Consider the following 17,793-nt stretch of genomic DNA (forward strand, 5'->3'; position numbering starts at 1 on the left):
CTGAAATATTGTTAATGTGCCTTTGAACTCCTCCCCTGCATTCCCAACTACAAAATACAGAGTTTATCAGCTCACACTGCAACAACAACAAGTCCTTCAAAAGCTCCTGTGGTGAGTAATGATGAGCACATCCCGACTGTATAGCATATAGTTTTGCAATTTAATTTAATTTTATGTAGAGTCTTTCGGCTCATAAAAATCTGGAGGGTCTGAAAGAAAAAGCCTTCAAAGTAACCAGTTCCTCCATCTGCCCCAGACAACTGGAGTAGAAACAGAGGGTATCACCTCATGAGAGGGTGCTGATTTCTAATCACAAGTGTATCAAAAATTAACATGATAAACTTGCATAATCCCACTTTGGACTGTAATCCTCCACAACATAGACAAAAAGCCATTACCAGCTCCCTCTTTCAGAGGGTCCTAAGAATGAAATAATAGATGTGGTCAAGACTTCTACACTTGGCCTTGGCTGAAAGGCAGAGAAGCAATGTGACTGAGACTTTTGAAGAACAGTGTCCTGGTCCCTATTCCAAGAGATGCAAATTCACTAAGTCTGGAAAGGGATCCAGTTAGTTCTGATGACCAGCCTGAATTGAGGGCCACTGGTCTACAGGATTAAACCCAAACTATCCCCACATTTCACAGCTTTTATCACCTGGGCCCTGTCTAAATTTCCAGACTGATCTCACCGGCTATTACTCCATGCCCTTTCTTGGCTTCCAGTTATATTGAATGATTTGCATGTATTCGATTCATGAGCTGAATGTTCCTTTCCTTGCCTTCATGATTCTGTAAGTGCTGTTTGTTTCTTCCTGTCATGTTAGCTCTTTCTTTGATGCTTTGCTCAAGCAAACTCCTTTATTTTCTCAGTTCTATCACTACCTTCTACCCAAAGCATTCCTGGGAACTGCCAAGTTATGATGTACAAGCATCATTTTATTTCAAATTTACCAAACTGGTCTCCAAAGTGGTAACACCAATTTATTCACCCAACAGTAGTATATGAGTTCCCACTGCCCCCAAATCCTTGCAATTCTTGGCATCATCAGAATTTACAGCACTGCTAACCAGATAGAGATGAAATGGTATCTTCTTTTAATTTACATTCCCTTGATTATGAGTGAAGCTTAGCATCTTTTCATTTGTTATTAAGATTTCTTTTTGTATGAATTGCCTATTACTACCAAAATCCTGTTCATTTTCTCTATTACAATGACTTTTATGTATTGACTTCTAGAAGATTTTTGTTTACTAATATATTGGAAAAACAATCTTTATAATTGACATGTATTGTAAAACACTGGATCCAAGTCTGAGACTGTCCCCTCAATTTGCAGCATCTCATCGAAAAGAAGGAACATAAAACTTTATTTCCTTCTTTATGAATATAATCACAGATTAGGTAGTTTGCTGAAATTTTCACATAGGTATGTGAAAGAACAAGTATGAAAATAAATATCCAATAAAATAACTTAAATTTTCATCTGAACAAGAAGGCCTTACAGCCATCACCCATAGTATTTCAAGTTTATCCATTATATCTTCTGATTTGGGTTTGGCCTACAGTGTTTTTAAAAACTGCATTTGAAAACATTTAGGTATAGCACAGCAAGCACAAGTTTGCCAATGTCATTACCACACCCAGCCATTTTCCTTAACTAACATTACCTATACAGATGCTGAATATATTTAAATTTACCAACTCCTGAAATAAATACACAGCTAATAGCTTGGCTCTAGGACCACAATGTACCAATTGTGAATCCTGGTTATTTAAGAATTAAATCAAATAAATCAATGTAAAGTGCTTAGTAGTAGGCAGACAGACATTACTCAATACATGCTAGCTATTACTACTCTTTATTAATTTGGAGAACTTACTCTGGGCTGAACCTACCACAAGTAGAAAACAAGGTTTCCAAACAAATTCTCAGGATATTTAGCAGAACAAGCAACCAGTCACCAATGCTCAACAACTCAAAAGACAAAAGAACATTCTTAACAATTACTTTTTAGTGCATCAGGGTTTCAGTCAGCTAAAAGTTAATATATCTTTAGAGATCAAAAGTTGCTTTCCATATTGGCTGAATCATCAGCTTCAGCTTTAGAGAATAAAATCTCAAATTCAACATTATTATTTTGGAATAATTCAGCATGCCCTGGTGATTATTCATTTATGTTTTGTTTTTCTGCTCCTTTTCACGAGAAGATGTATTAGGCTTCAACTCCAAGCATGTGTACAATTATTCCATGGTATTAAAGGTGAGGAGAGAAATGATCTGCAATTTGGTAGGCTCACATTTATTACTCCTTTTGAAGAAGTGGTCAAGATCAGTGAAATGTAGTCCTACATTTTTTGGTGCCTGGTGCTTGTAGAAGAGAAATTGGCTTTGCTTCCAATCCTTTTTCAGTCAACACTCTTTAGGAAATAGAGAGTGTTCTGGTGTATTATAAGGTAATCTTTGCTAGTTGGAATATCATTTTCCCTTTGTCTTACGTAATAGATTTCTAGAGCTACATAAGTGTGAAACAGAGGGAAGAGAGAAGAAAAAAAGAAAGAATGGGAACAGCAGCCAGTAACTGAGAATGCAAGATCTGAATTTATACTACCCTAGGCTATGTGCTAGTCACTTGACCATAGATAACTATTCCACAGTGTCCTCATCTGTAAAATGGGAGGCTAATAGTAACTGGGGCTGTCAGAAGACTAAGTGAAATAATCCACGTAAGGTGCTTAACAGACTCCCTGGAAACCATTCATTAAATATTAGCTATCACTATTGGTATTTTTCTCACTGTTAAAGCTGTCTGGAACAAAAATAACTTTTGCATGCTATATTGCTCATGTATCTATCATGCATGGAGTATAGCAGGCAAATATTAGTTTGGTTAAATTGTTAACATGCCCAGACACCAGAACAATGCCTCCACTAATAAAGACTGATTTTGAAAAAGGTGTTTAAACTTCCAAACTGATAGATTTGGGAGTTCTAAGATGACAGTACAATAATTGATAACAAGATTATAAATAACACATTCGTATTTAAGTTTATGTTGCAACGTCTTATACTTTCTTAGCATTAATTCCTAAAAATGTGACATTAGCAGAAACTAGGTTAAGCATAAATAGGATATTTCTTACTATTTTTATAGCTTTTCTGTGAGTCTAAAATCATTGTGAAATGAAAAGTTAAAACAAATACATAGAAAATTCCTAAAAATTGACAGGTTGTACCAATTTTTACTGCTTGGGTCTATTTCAAATGCATCCTCACAAATACTAAAAATAATGACTTAAAAATTTTCCAGTAGGTGAAAAACTGTATCTTCTTTTGTTTGCCTTTTATTGACTTAATGAAGCTAAACATAATTTCATATTTCTCAGTCACTTTTATTTCTTCTTTTATAAAAAAAATTCATATTTTTGCCAACCTTTCTACTGAGTATATTGTATATTACTATAACATATAACATCAGACTACAGTATAATTGTATGTTTAATCAAACTATATGATGGAACTATTAGCCTTTTGAGAGCTGTAACCTACTTAGGCCTTTGAGACCTGTAACACTCAGTGAGTTACAATCAAGAAAATTCCTTGAATGTATACTGATGTTATTTATTAAATGGTTTATTACACAATATTGAACTTTCTGCTTAAAAGACCTCAAAAAGAAATTAGTCTTGAATGGGATTATATCAAACTAAAAAGCTTCTGCACAGCAAAGAAAATGATTATCAGAGCAAAGAAAACCTCCACAGATTGGGAAAAAATATATCTTATAAGGGGTTAATATCTGAAATATATTTTAAAAATTCAAAGAACTCTACAGAAAAAAAAAAAACCCAATTAACCAATGGGCAAAAGCACTGAACAGACATTTCTCAAAAGATAACATACAAATGGTCAACAGATACTAGGAAAAAATGCTCAATAACACTAGTCATTAAGGAAGTGCAAATTAATACCACAATGAGACATCATCTTGCTTCTGTCAAAATGGCTATTATCAAAAAGACAAAAGATGGTGTTGGCAAAGCTGTAGAGAAAAGGAAACAAGGGAATCCCCATACACTTTTGTTGGAAATATAAATTGGTACAGCCATTTTGGAAAACTATATGGGGGTTCCTCAAAAAACTAAAAATAGAATTACCGTATGACTCAATAATCCCACATCTAGATATATATCCTAAGAACTTGAAATCAGTATGTCAAAAAGATATCTGCTCTCCTTGGTTCACTGCAGCCTTATTTACAATAGCCAAGTTATGGAATCAACTTAAGTGTCCATCAATGGATCGGCAGATGAAAACAAATGTGGTATACATACACAATGGAATACTATTCAGCCTTAAAGGAAATCCTGTCATTTGCAACAACACTGATAAATCTGGAGGACATTATGTGCAATAAAATAAGCCTGGCAAAAAGAGACAAATATCACATGGTCTCACATGTAGAATCTGAATCAACTGAATTCATAGAAGCAGAGTTGAATGGTGGTTACCATGAGCTGAGGATAGGGAAAGTGAAGAGATGTTGGTCAATGGGTACAAAGTTGAAGTTAGGAGGAATAAGTCATAAGTAGTTAAGGTAGAAAAAATAAGCAACTTCAGAATATGAATTACTAAAAAAAGAAATGTGTTGGTCTTATTTGCTTCAGGCATTCTTCCCACAGAGGTATTTAAAATATATTTTTAAAAGAGGTATTAAAATATATTGTTATATGCTTTTTATTTGTTCTGCCAGCTCAACTTCTAGTTCATTTGGTTTTGTGTTACCAAGTACCACATGGAAATGACAGGCTATACAAAAATACATTCGTGATACAGTTCCATTTCAGAATTGATCAATGTCTGTCTAGTTACAAAGCAATCACTGGACTTCTGGTTACTGGTCTGCTATGTAAGGAGCTCAGAAGTCACTCGTTAACAAGTAAAAAGCTGAACAAAGTGAAAATCAACAGATCTTTCTTAAATCTGTTACAGAAGTGGGGTCACAGAACAAATCACTATCCCCTTCCCAAATTAGAGGCAGACAGGTAAATATAGAGAATTGCAACTTACCCAGAGCAGAAATCCGCATGCAGAAACCTCTGTGGGAACCAGTGCTAGGGTAGGAAAACTTAATCTATAATTGATAAATCGCTAGAGGCTCAGGGATGACAAGTCTGAGCATTAAAAACTCCTGGAGAACCCAGTCACAGGAGCCACACACTTTTGTGAGCTCTACTAGGTCCTCACAGTAAATATCTGAAAAAAATCTCCTTGTGCTCTTAAGAGGGAGAGGAGAAAATAAACTTCTGAAACACACCCAAACACTATGTTTTTAACAAAGTCCGCCCTCAGGAAAAGCTCTTACCACAGCCTCATTTTCTGGAGTAAGAAGAAAATCCAGCTCCAGCTTCTTTGAGCTTTCCACTGGGAAGAAGAGGAATACCAAACTCCAGCCCACTCCAGTCATCCTGTCCTACCTAAAGGTGCAGGATGGAGGGCTGTGGACTGAGATTCATGTGTGAAGTTCACAGTTCAGAGGCACAGGCTCACAAAAAGACTGAGACCTAATCACAGGATTATGGAATGCTTCCCCCCACACACACACCTTACCATCACATTACTAAAAGGCTATTTAACATACTTCTTTCACCCACCTTATGTCCACCTTCAACAAAAAATCACAACGTGAACTAAAAGGAAAAAAACACCATTTAAAGAGACTGAAGAAGCATCAGAAAAAGAGTCAAAGATGGCAGGAATGTTGGAATTATCAGACCAATAATTTAAAAGAACATGATTAATCTGCTAAAAGCTTTAAGGAAAAAGTAGACAATATGCAAGAACAGATGTAAGCAGAGAATTGGAAATTATAACAAAGAATAAAAAAGAAATGCTAGAGATCAAAAACAGAAATGATGAAAGTCTTTGATGGATTCATTAGTTGACTGGACACAGCTGAGGAAAGAATTGGAGCTTGAGGATATCACAATAGAAACAACTAAAACTGAAATGCAAAGAGGGAAAAGACTGAAGAAAAGGAACAGAACATCTAGAAATTGTGGGAAAACTACAAAAGGTATGATACATACATACTGAGAATACCAGAAGGAGAAGAAATGGAGAAAGAAGCAAAACCAATAATTCTAGCAATAATGACCGAGACACCAAATCACCAGTCCTGGAAGCTCAGAGAACATAAAGCAGGATAAATTGCATCAACCTCCTGAAAAAAAAAAAAAAACAAACTTTCAGAAAATCCAAGATAAAGAAAATATCTTGAAAGAAGCTGGGAGTTTGTGGGGGAAACACCTTACCTGTAGAGTGTCAAAATCGGAATTATATAACATATTCTCAGAAACCACAGAAGAAAGAAGAGAGTAGAGTAAATGTTTAAAGTATTAACAAAATAACCCCTACCCAGCAACCTAGAATTCTGTACTCTGCAAAATTATCCCTCAAAAATGAAAGAGAAATAAAGCTTGTCAAACAAAAATTGAGAAAATTTGTGGCCAGCAGACCTGCTCTGTAAGAAATGTAAAAGAAGTTCTTTAAAGAAAAAGAAAATGATATAGATCAGAAACCTGTAGCTACATAAAGAATGGAAAAGTAATGGAGAAAAATAAGTGAATGTAAAATACAACTTTGGTTCCTTATTCTTAATTGATATAACAGAGAACAGTTTGTTCAAATAATAGCAACAATAATGTACTTGATTATGTGTGTTTTACATATATATGTGTATGGAGGTATGTGTATAGGTATATGCACATGTATGATTTCTATATGTAAAATGAATGACAGTAATAATACAAAGGATAGAGAAGAATTACAAATAATTTTTATTACAAGGCACCTGCACAATCCATGATGCAGTATAATTATTTGAAAGTGAACTAGGATTAGTTATAACGTATATCACAACCTGTAGTGCAACCACTAAAAAAGAAATTTTTTCTTCTTTTTTTGAGACGGAGGCTCGCTCTGTCACCTAGGCTGGTGTGCAGTGGTCTGATCTCGGCTCACTGCAAGCTCCACCTCCCAGGTTCACGCCATTCTCCTGCCTCAGCCTCCCTAGTAGCTGGGACTACAAGCACCCGCCACCATGCCTGGCTAATTTTTTGTATTTTTAGTAGAGACAGGGTTTCACCATGTTAGCCAGGATGGTCTCGATCTCCTGACCACATGATCCGCCCGCTTTGGCCTCCCAAAGTGCTGGGATTACAGGCATGAGCCACCACACCAGGCCTAAAAAAAATTTTTTTTAATGTAATTGATATGCTAAGAAAGGAGAGAAAATGGAAACATACAAAATGCTCAATTAAAAACACAAAAAGAATCGATCATAAGTGTTCTCACCACACATGCAAAAAAAGGTAACTGTGAGGTGATGGATATGTAACTTAGCTGCAGTAATCACTGCACAACGCATACACATATCAAAACATCACATTCTACCCCTTAAATATATGTAATTTTTATTTAACAATTATATATACCACAATAAAGTTGGAAAAAAACACACAAAAAGGAGACGAAGTATGAAAAACAAAAATAGGGACAAAGAACAAGGGCAATAAATAGAAACAATGACAGGCAGATACTAATCCAACTATATCAATAATCACTTTAAACATCAGTGGTCTAACATACCAATTAAAAGACAAACTGTCAGAGTGGATCAAAAACAGGACCCAACTGTCTAAAAGAAATCAACTTTAAATATAAGATAGATTAAAATAAAATGATAAAGAGATGCCATACTAATTTTTTAATCAAAAAAGCAAAAATAGCTATATTTACTTCAGTCAGGGCAGACTTCAGAGCAAAGAAAGTTATGAGGGATAAATGGGGCACTGAGTAATGTCAAATGGATCAATACTCCAAGAAGACATAAAACAATCTTTAATATTTATGTGCTTAAAAACAGACTATGAAAGTACTGTGAGGCAAATACTGATTAAATTGCAAGGAGAAATAATTACAGTTGTAATTATTTAACACCCTCTATAAGAAATTATTTAACACCCCCCTATTAGAAATGAATAGAGCCAGTAGGCAGAAAATCAGTAAGAAAATAGTTGACTTAACGGTACCATCAATCAACTGGATATAATTGATATTGATAGAATATCTTAACAACAACGGATTACACATGCTTCTGAGGCTCATATGGAACAGTCATTGTATCTTGGGGACCACATTCTGGGGCATAAAACATACCATAACAAGTTTTTAAAAAATAGAATTCATAATATGTTTGCTCTCAGAGTGTCAGAGGTGTTTGAACCAGAAGGACTCCATCTTGAAGAGGTGCTGAGTGAAATGAGGCTGAGACCTACTGGGCTGCATTCCGAGGAGGTTAGGCATTCTAAGTCACAGGATGAGACAGGTCGGTACAAAATACAGTCACAAAGACCTTGCTGATAAAATAGCAGGCGGTAAAGAAGCCGGCCAAAACCTGCCAAAACCAAGATGGTGATGAAAGTGACCTTTAGTCATCCTCACTGCTCATTATACACTAATTATAATGTACTAGCATGCTAAAAGACACTCCCACCAGCACCACAACAGTTTACAAATGAGATAACAATGTCAAGAAGTTACCCTATATGATCTAAAAATGAGACAAACCCTCAGTTCTGGGAACTACCCACCCTTTTTCCCTAGAAAACTCATGAATAATCCAACCCTTACTTAGCATACAATCAAGAAATAACATAAAAATAGCCAACGAGCAGCCCATGCTGTTGCTCTGCCTATGGAGTAGCCATTCTTTATTCCTTTATTTTCCTAATAAACTTGCTTTCACGTTATGGGCTCTCCCCAAATTCTTTCTTGTGCAACATCCAAGAACCCTCTCTTGGGGTCTGGATCAGGACCTCTTTTCAGTAATGAGACCACAAGGAATTAAACTATTAGTCAATAATAGAAAAAATTTCCACAAGGAATTAAACTATTAGTCAATAATAGAAAAAATAGTTGAAAAATACCAAAAAATTTGGAGATCAAATGACACACTTCTAAATAAAACATGGGTAAAAGAAGAACCCTCAAGAGAAATTACTAAACATTTTGAACCAAATAAAAACAAAAATACAACTTACCCAAATTTGTGGGAAGCAGTGAAAGCAGTGCATAGAGAAAAATCCATAGCATTGAACGCATGCATCAGAAAAGAAGAGAGAAGAAAAATGGTGGCTAGGAGGCAAGACTAACTTGCATTTCCCACTCGGACAGACAGAAGAGCATGTGGAGACTCAAATCATGAACTTTTGCTCCCAGAACCATCCCAGGAACATACCAGGAAAACCAAAAGAATTCACAAACCCTTGGAAAAAAGCAATTTGCTGCTGCAAACTCCATGAGACAGCCAAAAAACTGTGAGTGCCCAAAGTGTGAAAGGGGGAAAGTCTGCCTCTGAACACACATCCTCACTGGGGAACCTGAAAATCCAGATCATGGAAGAAAGATTTAACCTTACCTAGAGCAGAAATGAATTTAGAGAGCTGAGTGAAATATAAAAGTAGAAGCAGCAGCTGGAAGAGCCCTGTAGACACTTTCCTGGGCACTTTCTCGTCCCTAGAGAGGCCCAGGGAAGCCATTTCTGACTTTATCTCACAGGGGTTCTTTGCAAGGGATGCCAGTGGAACTGGGGACAGACCACAGAAAAAAGGAAAGTTCCAGCTCAATTTTGTAATAACTTTGATGAAGCGCAAATTTTCCTAGGCAGAATCCAGGTTGGGTTGGGAGGCAAACAGAAGTACAGATAGGAGTACAGAAGACAAGGTAGATGGCAAGGGGTGAAGCCTGAAAGCCCTGCGTGTTTTCTCAGCAGGGAGGCTTGTAGCCTGGGGCAAGATTTCTGCCCTGCTCACCAGCTGACAGGATATAAACTTGGCGCTGTTGATGGGGGACAGTGGGAGTGAGACTGGCCTTCCTGGCTGCATGGGAGCTGGATGAAACCCGTCACTGCCAGCTTTCCCCAACTTCCCTAGCGACCTGTATGATGCAGCAGAAGCAGTCATAATCCCCCTTAGATCATAACTCCAATGGCCTGAGAATCACACCCCATCCCCCACAGCGCCTGCAGCAACCCTCACCCAAGCTCAGATACGCCTAACCCTACCCCCACCTGATGGTCTTTCTCTACCTGCCCTGGTAGCTGAAGACAAAAGACATAATCCCTTGGGAACTCCATGGCCTCACCCTTCACCTGAGAAATCAAACTACTTATCCAGGAGACCTTAGCCAAGCTTGCATCCCCCCTATACTACCATAGCTGATGCTCTTGAAAGCGCCACCGCCTGGCTGGAAGCAAACCAACTCACGCCATCACAGCAACTCATTAAAAAACTGCTCTAAGAAAGGAGAAAATGACAGCTAATTCCACGACCTGTAACATCCTGGCTAACCACAGGACCTGAGTCTGTCCACCTGACAACTTCACTGCTAGCATAACAAGCATTCAAAAAACCCAGTATGCTAAAAAGAACAACCAAGGACCCTCACAGAGCCCACTTCACTCCTCTGCTACCTCCACTGGGGCAGGTGCTGGCATCCATGGCTGAGAGACCTGAAGATGGATCACATCAGACACTCCCCAGCACCAGCCCGGAGCCTGGTAACTCCACTGGGTGGCTAGATCCAGGAGAACAATAACTATCACTGCAGTCCAGCTCTCAGGAAGCCCCATCCCTAGGGGAAGGGGGTGAGCACCACATCAAGAGAGCACTCTGTGGGACAAAAGAATCTGAACAGCAGACCTTGAAGCCAAGATCTTTCCTCTGATATAGTCCACCCAAATGAGAAGGAACCAGAAAAAACAACTCTGGTAAGATGACAAAACAAGGTTAACACCCCCAAAAGATCACGTCAGCTCACCAGCAATGGATCCAAACAAAAACGAACTCTTTGAATTGCAAGAAAAATAATTCAGAAGGTTACTAATTTATTAATTAATTTTTTTGAGACAGAGTCTCACTCTGTCACCCAGGTTGGAGTGCAGTGGCATGTTCTCAGCTCACTGCAACCTCCGCCTCCTGGGTCCAAGTGATTCTCTCACCTCAGCCTCCCGAGTAGCTGGGATTACAGGCATACACTACCACGCCCGGCTAACTTTTGTATTTTTAGTAGAGACAGGGTTTCACCATGTTGGCCAGGCTGGTCTCAAACTCCTAACCTCAGGTGATCTGCCCACCTCAGCCTCCCAAACTGCTGGGTTTAAAGGCGTGAGCCACTGTGCCCGGCCAGAAGGTTGATTACTAAGCTTCTCAAGGAGGCACCAGAGAAAGGTGAAACCAACTTAAAGAAATTTTAGAAATAATACAAGATACGGACAAAAAAAAATCTCCTGAGAAATAACACAAATAAAAAAAAAATCACAACTTCTGGAAGTGAAAGACACACTTAGAGAAATGCAAAATAGACTGGAAAGTTTCAACAATAGATTCAAACAAGTAAAAGAAGGAACTTCAGAACCCAAAGACAAGTCTTTCAAATTAACCCAATCCAACAAAGACAAAGGAAAAAAAATTAAAAAATGAACACAGCCTTCAAGAAGTTTGGGATAATGTTAGATGACTAAACATAACAATAATTAGTATTCCCAAGAAATGAGAGAAATCTAAAGGTTTGGAAAACATATTTGAGAGAACAGTCGAGGAAAACTTCCCTGTCCTTGCTTGAGATCCAGACATTCAAATATAAGCTCAAAGAACAACCAGGAAATTCATCACAAAATGATCATCACCTAGGCCCATAGTCATCAGGGTTTCTAAAGAAAAGAACCATAAGAGCTGTGAGGCAAAAGCATCAGGTAACATATAAAGGAAAAATCTATGAGATTAACAGCAGATTTCTCAGCAGAAACCTTACAAGCTAGAAGGGACTGGAAGCCTCTCTTTAGCCTCCTGAAACAAAACAATTATCAGCCAAGAATTTTGTATCCAGAAAAACTAAGCTTCATAAATGAAAAAAAAAAAAAGCCTTTTTCAGACAAACAAATGTTGAAAGAATTCACCACTACCAAGCTAGCACTACAAGAAATGCTTAAAGGAGTTCTAAATCTTGAAATAAAACTTCAAAATACACCAAAATAGAACCTCCTTGAAGCATAAATCTCACAGGGCCTATAAAACAGTAACACAATGAAAAGCTAACAAATAAGGTATTCAGGCAACAACTAGCATGAAGAATAGAATAGTACATCACATCTCAATACTAACATTAACTGTAAATGGCCTAAATGCTCCACCTAAAAGATACAGAATATCAGAATGGGTAAGAATTCACCAACCAAGTATCTGCTGTCTTCAAGAGACTCACCTAAGTACAAGGACTCACATAAACTTAAGGTAAAGGGGTGGAAAAAGATATTCCATGCAAAGGGACACCAAAAGCGAGCAGGAGTAGCTATTCTTATATGAGACAAAACAAACTTTAATGTAAGAACAGTTTAAAAAGATAAAGAGGGATATTATATAATGATAAAAAGACTAGTCCAACAGGAAAATATCACAATCCTAAATATATATGCACCTAACACTGGAGCTCTCAAATTTGTAAAATAATAACTACTAGACCTAAGAAATGACACAGGTGGCAACACAGTAATAGTGGGGGACTTCAATACTCTCCTGACAGCACTAAATAGGTCATCAAGACAGAAAGTCAACAAAGAAATAATGGACTTAAACTATACCATAGAACAAATGGACTTAACAGATATTTACAGAACATTCTACCCAACAACTGCAGAATATACATTCTTTTCATCAGTATATGGAACATTCTCCAAGTTAGACCATATGATAGGCCACAAAACAAATCTCAACAAATTTAAGAAAATCGAAATTATAACGTGTACTCTCTCAGACCACTGTGGAATAAAATTGGAAATCAACTCCAAAAGGAGCACTCAAAACTATGCAGATACATGGAAATTAAATAATCTGTTCCTGAATGATTGTTGGGTCAACAATGAAATTAAGATGGAAATTTAAAAATTGTTTGAACTGAACAATAACAGAGACACAACCTATCAAAACCTTTTGGATACAGCACTAGTGGTGCTCAGGGGAAAGCTCATGGCATTAAATGCCTACATCAAAAAAGTCTGAAAGAGCACAAATAGATAACTAAGGTCACACTTCAAGGAACTACAGAAACGAGAACAAACCAAACCCAAACCCAGCAGAAGAAAAGAAATAACCAAGATCAGAGCAGAACTAAATGAAACTGAAACAAGAAAAAAAAATACAAAAGAAAAATAAAAGAAAAAGCTGGCTCTTTGAAAAGATAAATAAAATCACTAGACCACTGGCAGTATCAACCAAGAAAAGAAATGAGAAGATCCAACTAAGCTGAATTAGAAATAAATGGGAGCTATTACAACTAAAACCACATAAATAAAAAGATCATTTGAAGATACTATGAACTACTTTATGTGCACAAACTAGAAAACCTAGAGGAGATGGATACGTTCCTAGAAATATATTATACAACCCTCCTAGAGTAAACCAGGAATAAATAGAAACTCTGAACATACCAATAACAAGCAGCAATACTCAAATGGTAATAAAACAAACTGCCAACAAAAAAAAGTCCAGGACCAGATGGATTCACAGCTGAATTCTATTAGACATTCAAAGAAGAACTGGTACCAATCCTAATTCACACTATTCCAAAAGATAGAGAAAGAGGGAATCCTCCCTAAATCATTCTATGAGGCCAGTATCACTCTAATACCAAAACTAGGTAAAGATATAACAAAAAAAAGAAAACTACAAACCAATATCGCTGAAGAACAGATGTAAAAATCCTCAACAAAATACTAGCTAACTGAATCCAAGAGAATATCAAAAAGATAATACACCATGATCAAGTGGGTTTCATACCAGGAATGCAGGGGTGGTTTAACATATCCAAGTCAATAAATGTAATACACAACATAAACATAAAAACAAAAGTCACACAATCATCTCAATAGACACAGCAAAAACATTTGACAAAATCCAGCATTGCTTTATGATTAAAACCCTCAGCAAAATCAGTATGGAAGGGACATACCTTATAAAACCCATCTATGACAAACCCGCAGCAAACATTATACTAAACAGGTAAAAGTTGAAAGTATTCCCCCAAGAACTGGAACAAGACAAGGATGCCTCCTTTCACCATTTCTATTCAACATAGTACTGGAAGTCCTAGCTAGAACTATCAGACAAGAGAGTGAAATAAAGGGCATTCAGACTGGTAAAGAGGAAGTCAAACTGTCGCTGTTCACCAATGATATGACTGTATACCTAGAAAACCCTAAAGACTCATCCGAAAAGCTCTTAGATGTGATAAATGAATTTAGTAAAGTTTCAGGATACAAAGTCAATGTACACAAATCAACAGTACTGCTATACACCAACAGCGACCGAGCTGAGAATACAATCAAGAATTCAACCCCTTTTACAACAGCTGCAAATAAATAAATAAATAAAATACTCAGGAATATACCTAACCAAGGAGGTGAAAAATCTCTACAAGAAAAACTATAAAACACTACCAAAAGAAATCATTGATGACATAAACAAATGGAAACACATCCCATGCTCATGGGTAGAATCAATATGGTGAAAATGACCACACTGCCAAAAGCAATCTACAGATTCAATGCAATTCCCATCAAAATACCACAATCATTTCTCACAGAACTAGAGAAAACAATCCTAAAATTCATATGGAACCAAAAAAGAGCCCACATAACCAAAGCAAGACTAAGCAAAAAGAACAAATCTAGAGGTACCACATTACCCAAATTCAAACTACACTATAAGGCCACAGTCACCAAAACATCATGGTACTGGTATAAAAATAGGCGCACATAGACCAACGGAACAGAATAGAGAACCCAGAAATAAAGCCAAATACAGCTAACTGATTTTGACAAAGCAAATAAAAACATAAAGTGGGGAAAGGACACCCTATTCAACAAATGGTGGTGGGATAATTGGCAAGTCACATGTAGAAGAATGAAACTGGATCCTCACCTCTCACCTTATACAAACATCAACTCAAGATGAATCAAAGACTGAAATCTAAGACCTGACAACACAAAAATTCTGGATGATAACATTGGAAAAATTCTTCCAGACACTGGCTTAGGCAAAGACTTCATCACCGAGAACCCAAAAGCAAATGAAACAAAAACAAAGATAAATAGATGAGACTTACACTAAAAATCTTCTGCAGAGTATACAAACAACCCACAGAGTGAGACAAAATCTTCACAAACTATGCATCAGACAAAGGACTGATATCCAGAATCTACAAGGAACCCAAATAAATCTGCAAGACAAAACAACAACAACAACAACACAACAAATAATTCCACCACAAAGCGTGCTAAGGGTATAAACAGTTTTCAAAAGAAGATATACAAATGGCCAACAAACATATGAAAAAATGCTCAACATCACTAATTATCAGGGAAATGCACATCGAAACCACAGTGTGATACCTCCTTACTTCTGCAAGAATGGCCATAATTTAAAAATAAAAAAATAACATGTTGGCATTGATGTGGTAAAAAGGGAAAACTGGTGAGAATGTAAACTAGTACAACCACTATGGAAAACAGTGTGGACATTCCTTGAAGAATTAAAAGTAGATCTACCTTTTGATCCAACAATCCCACTACTGGGTATCTACGCAGAAGAAAGTAAGTCATTATAGGACACTTGCCCACACATGTTTATAGCAGCACAATTTGCAACTGCAAAAAATGGAAGCAGCCCAAATGCCCATCTATCAATGAGTAGATAAAGAAAATGTGGTATACCATGCAATATTACTCAGCCATAAAATGGAACAAAATAATGGCATTCACAGCAACCTGGATGGAGTTGAAGACCATTATTCTAAGTGAAATAACTCAGGAATGGAAAACCAAACGTTGTATGTTCATACAACGTGGGAGCTAAGCTATGAGGACACAAAGGCATAAGAATGATACAATAGACTTTGGGGACTTGGCGGGGGATGATGGGAAGAAGGTGAGGGATAAAAGATTACACATTGTTCACAGTGTACACTGCTCAGGTGATGGGTACACCAAAATTTCAGAAACCACCACTAAAGAACTTATCCATATAATCAAATACCACCTCTTCCCCAAAAAGCTATTGAAATAAAAAAGAAAAGAAGAAACATCTAATAACAATAATGTAAGTTTTACCTTAGGTAACTAGAAAAAGAAGAGCAAATTAAATCCAAAGTAAAGAAAAGAAAATAAATACTAAAAATTAGAGCAGAAATCAACAAAACTGAAAACAGAAAATTACCAAAACCAAAAGTGAATTGCTTGAAAATATCAATAAAATTGAGAAGCTTCTAGCCAAACTAACTTAAAAAGAGAGAGAGAAATACACAAATTACTAACATTAGATATGAATGAGGACCGTCACTATAGATCACATGGACATTAAAAGGACAATAAAAAATATTAGGAACAACTCTATGCCTGTGAATTTGTAACACAGATGAAACTGGCCAATTTTTAAAAAGATACATCCACCAAAACTCACACAAGAAGAAAAAGATATAGGCCTTAAAGAAATCTAATTAACAGTTAATAGCTTTGCAAAACAGAAACCAATAAGCCCAGATGTACCCACTGGTAAATTTTACCAAACATTTAAGAAAGAAATTATAGCAAGTCTCTATATCTCTTCCAGAAGATAGATGCAGAGAGAAGTGTCTAACTTCTTCTGGGAGGTCAACATTTTCTTAAGACCAAAAGCAGACAAAGACATTCTAAGAAAAAAGAAAAAAAAAACTACAGACAAATATCTCTCATGAAGATACATGCAAAAATCATCAATGAAGTATTAGCAACTACAATCCAACAATATATAAAAACAATTACACGCCACTACCAAGTGAGATTTATCCCAGGAATGCAAGCCTGGTTCAACATTTGAAAATCAACTAATGTAATCCATCACATAAACAGGCTAAAGAAGAATAAAAATCACATGATTTCACCAATAAATGCAGAAAAAGCACTTAAGAAAATCCATCACCCATTCATAAAAAACTCTCAGCAAACCAGAAATAAAGGGAACTTCCATAACTTGAGAAAAAGCATCTACAAAAAACCTACAGCTAACATCATACTTAATGGTGACAAACTTGAAACTCTCCCGCTTGGATCAAAAACAAAGCAATGATGTTCCATAATCAATTGTTTTCAAAACAGTATCAGAACTCCTAGCTAATACAATAAGAAAAGGAAACACAAGGTATACAGATTGGAAAGGAATAAAACGTTGTTTGCAGATGACAGGATCATCTATATAGAAAATCAAAAGAACTGACAAAAAACTCCTGGCACTAATAAATGATTTATAGCAAGGCTGCAGAATATAAGGTTAATATACAAAAGCTAATCAGTTTCCTACATACCAGCAATGAGCAGGAGAAATTTTGTTTGGTTTTATTATTTTTTTTGTAGAGACAAAGTCTCACTCAGTCATCCAGGCTGGAGTGCAGTGGTACAATCATGCCTCATTACAGCCTTAATGTACTGGGCTCAAGCGATCCTCTTGCCTCAGCCTCCTAAGTAGCTGAGGCCACAGGCACACACCACCACACACGGCTAATTTTTAAATTTTTTATAGAGATGAGATCTCACTACGTTGCCCTGATCTCAATCTCCTAGCCTCAGTTGCCAAGCATTCCTCCTACCTCAGCCTCCCAAAGTGCTGGGATTACAGGCATGAGCCAGCCCACAACAAGGGGAATT

The 17,793-nt window shown here is 36.8% G+C and overlaps 1 protein-coding gene across 14 annotated transcripts in view; it reads right to left on the minus strand.

Moving 5' to 3' along the window:
* ARHGAP32 (Rho GTPase activating protein 32) overlaps positions 1-17,793 on the minus strand; it is a 316,742-nt gene that overhangs the window by 105,816 nt on the left and 193,133 nt on the right. The gene's annotated exons all lie outside the window — the stretch shown is intronic.

The sequence above is a fragment of the Pongo abelii genome, chromosome 9 (assembly GCF_028885655.2).
Source record: "Pongo abelii isolate AG06213 chromosome 9, NHGRI_mPonAbe1-v2.0_pri, whole genome shotgun sequence".
In the NCBI taxonomy this organism is placed as follows: domain Eukaryota; kingdom Metazoa; phylum Chordata; class Mammalia; order Primates; family Hominidae; genus Pongo; species Pongo abelii.